This window comes from Lagenorhynchus albirostris, chromosome 17, assembly GCF_949774975.1.
Source record: "Lagenorhynchus albirostris chromosome 17, mLagAlb1.1, whole genome shotgun sequence".
Classification (NCBI taxonomy): Eukaryota; Metazoa; Chordata; class Mammalia; order Artiodactyla; family Delphinidae; genus Lagenorhynchus; species Lagenorhynchus albirostris.
The window spans coordinates 65,868,383-65,873,784 of NC_083111.1; the positions used below are offsets into that span (position 1 = coordinate 65,868,383).

Below are 5,402 nucleotides of genomic sequence, written 5' to 3' on the forward strand. Positions count from 1 at the left end.
GGAGCAACTGTAGACTTGGGGTTTGCTTTCTCCATCTAATTTGTTTCTGGTTTTATGTTTATCTTAGTTTAGTATTTAGAGCTTATTATCATTGGTAGATTTGTTTATTGATTTGGTTGCTTTCTTCCTTTTTTTAAATATATTTTTTTTTCCTTTTTCTCTTTTTGTGAGTGTGTATGTGTATGCGTCTTTGTGTGATTTTGTCTGTATAGCTTTGCTTTTACCATTTGTCCTAGGGTTCTGCCTGTCCGTTTGTTTTGGGGGGATTTTTGGGATTTGTTTGTTTTTTTAGTCTAGTTTTTAGCTCTTGTTATCATTGGTGGATTTGTTCATTGGTTTCGTTGCTCTCTTCTTTCTTTTCTTTATTACTTTTTTATTTTTAATAAAATATTTTTTAATTTTTTATTTTAATAACTTTATTTTATTTTTTTATTTCTTTTTTTTCCCTCTCTTTTCTTCTGAGCCATGTGGCTGACAGGGTCTTCATGCTGCAGCCAGGTATCAGGCCTGAGCCTCTTAGGTGAGAGAGCCAAGTTCAGAACATTGATCAACCAGAGACCTCCTGGCCACACGTAATATCAAACGGTGAAAGCTCTCCCAGAGATCCCCATCTCAACACTAAGACCCAGCTCCACTCAAAAACCAGCAAGCAACAGTGCTGGAAAAGCCATGCCAAACAACTAGCAAGACAGGAACACAACTCCACCCATTAGAAGAGAGGCTACTTAAAGTCATATTAAGTTCACAGACACCCCAAAACACACCAGTGGATGTGGTCCGCCCCACCAGAAACACAAGATCCAGCCTCATCCACCGGAACACAGCCACCAGTCCCCTCCACCAGGAAACCTACACAACCCACTGAACCAATCTTACCCACTGGGGGCAGACACCAAAAACAACGGGAACTACAAACCTACAGCCTGTGAAAAGGAGACCTCAAAGTCAGTAAGTTAAGCAAAATGAGAAGACAGAGAAATACACAGAAGGTGAAGGAGCAAAGTAAAAACTCACCATACCAAGCAAATGAAGAGGAAATAGACAGTCTACCTGAAAAAGAATTCAGAGTAATGATAGTAAAGATGACACAAAATCTTGGAAATACAATGGAGAAAATACAAGAAATGTTTAATAAGGACCTAGAAGAACTAAAGAGCAAACAAGCAATGATGAACAACACAATAAATGAAATTAAAAATTCTCTAGAAGGAATCAATAGCAGAATAACTGAGGCAGAAGAACAATAAGTGACTTGGACTATAAAATACTGGAAATAACTAACACAGAGCAGGATAAAGAAAAAAGAATTGAGGACAGTCTCAGAGACAACTGCAACAACATTAAATGCACCAACATTCAAATTATAGGGGTCCCAGAAGAAGAAGAGAAAAAGAAAGGGACTGAGAAAATATTTGAAGAGATTATAGTTGAAAACTTCCCTAACATGGGAAAGGAAATAAGTCAATCAAGTCCAGGAAGCTCAGACACTCCCACACAGGATAAATCCAAGGAGAAGCATGCCAAGACACATATTAATCAAACTATCAACAATTAAATACAAAGAAAAAGTATTAAAAGCAGCAAGGGAAAAGCAACAAATAACATACAAGGGAATCCCCATAAGGTTAACAGATGATTTCTCAGCAGAAACTCTACAAGCCAGAAGGGTGTGGCAGGACATATTTAAAGTGATGAAAGGGAAAAACTTACAACCAAGATTACTCTACCCAGCAAGGATCCCATTCAGATTCTACAGAGAAATTAAAACCTTTACAGAGAAGCAAACGCTAAGAGAATTCAGCACCACCAAACCAGCTTTAAAACAAATGCTAAGAAACTTCTCTAGACAGGAAACACAAGAGAAGGAAAAGACCTACAATAACAAACCCAAAACAATTAAGAAAATGGTAATAGGAACATACATATCGATAATTACCTTGAATGTAAATGGATTAAATGCTCCAACCAAAAGACATAGACTGACTGAATAGATACAGAAACAAGACCCATGTATATGCTGTCTGCAAGAGACCCACTTCAGACCTAGGGACACATACAGATTGAAAGTGAGGGGATGGCAAAAGATATTCCATGCAAATGGAAATCATAAGAAAGCTGGAGTAGCAATTCTTGTATCAGACAAAATAGGCTTTAAAATAAAGACTATTACAAGAGACAAAGAAGGACACTACATAATGATCAAGGGATCAATCCAAGAAGAAGATATAACAATTGTAAATATTTATGCACCCAACATAGGAGTACCTCAATACATAAGGCAAATGTTAACAGCCATAAAAAGGGAAATCAACAGTAACACAATCATAGTAGTGGACTTTAACACCCCATTTTCACCAATGGACAGATCATCCAAAATGAAAATAAATAAGGAAACGCAAGCTTTAAATGATACATTAAACAAGATGGACTTAATTTATATTTATAGGACATTCCATCCAAAACAACAGAATACACTTTCTTCTTACGTGATCATGGAACATTCTCCAGGATAGATCATATCCTGGGTCACAAATCAAGCCTTGATAAATTTAAGAAAATTGAAATCATATCAAGCATCTTTTCCGACCACAATGCTATGAGACTAGATATCAATTACAGGAAAAAATTCTGTAAAAAATACAAATGCATGGAGGCTAAACAAAACACTACTAAATAACCAAGAGATCACTGAAGAAATCAAGGAGGAAATCAAAAAATACCTAGAAACAAATGATAATGAAAACACAATGACCCAAAACTTATGGGATGCAGCAAAAGCAGTTCTAAGAGGGAAGTTTATAGTGATACAATCCTACCTCAAGAAACAAGAAACACCTCAAATAAACAACCTAACCTTACACCTAAAGCAATTAGAGAAAGAAGAACAGAAAAACCCCAAAGTTAGCAGACGGAAAGAAATCATAAAGATCAGATCAGAAAAAATGAAAAAGAAATGAAGGAAATGATAACAAAGATCAATAAAACTAAAAGCTTGTTCTTTGAGAAGATAAACAAAATTGATAAACCATTAGCCAGACTCATCAAGAAAAAAAGGAAGAAGACTCAGATCAATAGAATTAGAAATGAAAAAGGAGAAGTAATAACTGACACTGCAGAAATACAAAGGATCATGAGAGATTACTACAAGCAACTATATGCCGATAAAATGGAAAACCTGTAAGAAATGGACAAATTCTTAGAAATGCACAACCTCCCGAGACTGAACCAGGAAGAAATAGAGAATATAAACAGACCAATCACAAGCACTGAAATTGAAACTGTGATTAAAAACCTTCCAGCAAACAAAAGCCCAGGACCAGATGGCTTCACAGGCAAATTCTATCAAACACTTAGAGAAGAGCTATCACCTATCCTTCTCAAACTCTTCCAAAATATAGCAGAGGGAGGAACACTCCCAAACTCATTCTACGAGGCCACCATCACCCTGATACCAAAACCAGACAAAGATGTTACAAAGAAAACTACAGGCCAATATCACTGATGAACATAGATGGAAATACCCTCAACCAAATACGAGCAAACAGAATCCAACAGCACATTAAAAGGATCATACACCATGATCAAGTGGGATTTATCCCAGGAATGCAAGGATTCTTTAATATATGAAAATCAATCAATGTGATAAACCATACTAAGAAATTGAAGTACAGAAACCATATGATCATCTCAATAGATGCAGAAAAAGCTTTCAACAAAATTCAACAACCATTTATGATAAAAACCCTCCGGACAGTAGGCATAGAGGGAACTTACCTCAACATAATAAAGGCCAGTCCCTACTGCAGAGCTACTGCTCGAAAAGCGACTTAAAGGGCCCGTGCACCACAACCCCCTCGGCCCGCCATGCTGCTGCCCATGCTGCTTTTGCTCCGCCTTCTTGGCCTGGCCACCACTGAACCCGCCATTTACTTCAAGGAGCAGTTTCTGGATGGAAACGGGTGGACTGAGTGCTGGATCGAATCCAAACACAATCGGATTTTGGCAAATTCGTTCTCAGTTCCGGCAAGTTCTATGGTGACCAGGAGAAAGATAAAGGGCTGCAGACAAGCCAGGGTGCCCGGTCTTACACTGTGTTGGCCAGATTCGAGCCCTTCAGCAATAAGGGTCATACACTGGTGGTGCAGTTCACTGTGAAACGCGAACGGAACATCGACTGTGGGGGTGGCTACTTGAAGCTATTTCCAGATGGTCTGGACCAGAGAGACATGCGTGGGGACTCCGAATACAACATCATGTTTGGCCCGGACATCTGTGGCCCTGGCACCAAGAAGGTTCATGTCATCTTCAACTACAAGGGCAAGAATGTGCTGATCAACAAGGATATCCGTTGCAAAGACGATGAATTCACACACCTTTACATGCTGATTGTGTGGCCTGATAATACCTGTGAGCTAAAGATTGACAACAGCCAGGTGGAGTCAGGCTCCTCGGAGGATGATTGGGATTTCTTGCCCCCCAAGAAGATAAAGGATCCTGATGCTGCAAAGCCTGAAGACTGGGACGAGTGAGCCAAGATTGATGACCCTACAGACTCCAAGCCTGAGGACTGGGACAAGCCTGAGCACATTCCTGACCCTGATGCTAAGAAGCCTGAGGACTGGGATGGAGAGATGGGTGGAGAATGGGAACCAACAGTGATTCAGAACCCAGAGTCCAAGGGGGAGTGGAAGCCCTGGCAGATTGACAACCCAGATTACAAGGGCATTTGGATCCACCCAGAGATCGACAACCCTGAGTAGTCCCCTGATAGCAACATCTACGCCTATGAAAACTTTGCCGTACTGGGCTTGGATCTCTGATCTCCAGGCAGGTCAAGTCTGGCACCATCTTTGACAACTATCTCATCACCAACAATGAGGCATATGCTGAGGAGTTTGGCAATGAGACATGGGGTGTCATGAAGGTAGCAGAAAAACAAATGAAGGACAAGCAAGACGAAGAGCAGAGGCTAAAGGAGGAGGAGGGAGGATGAGGATGAGAAAGTGGAGGACGAGAAGGAAGACGCTGTCGCTGGCCAGGCCAAGGGTGAGCTGCAGGGGCCACACTGCTGCCTCCAGGGCTGGACTGAGGCCTGAGTGCTCCAGCCACAGAGCCGGCCATGCACCGTGCAAAATAATGTCTCTATGAGCCTGGAGAACTTTCCTTTTTTTTCAGGCAGGTTCCAATTTGGGGTGGATTTTGTTTTGTTTCCCACCCTCCCTTTTGTTTGTTTGTTTGTTTGTTTTAACTGATGTTTTGTCTCTGAATCTCCTTCAGCCCTCAACCCTGGCCTTCATCGTCCTTGATTTGACATCTTTGCTTTCTGTTGTCCCCTTATCTCCCCAGATCCCTTAGTTCCCCTCCAACTTGGGGACTCGGGGTGGGGTGTGGTGTGGAGGAGA

The 5,402-nt window shown here is 40.8% G+C and overlaps 1 pseudogene; it reads left to right on the forward strand.

Annotated features, from left to right (window-relative positions):
- Positions 1 to 3,864: 3,864 nt before the first annotated feature.
- On the forward strand, positions 3,865 to 5,096 carry LOC132507980 (calreticulin-like; annotated as a pseudogene).
- The last annotated feature ends 306 nt before the right edge of the window (positions 5,097 to 5,402 follow it).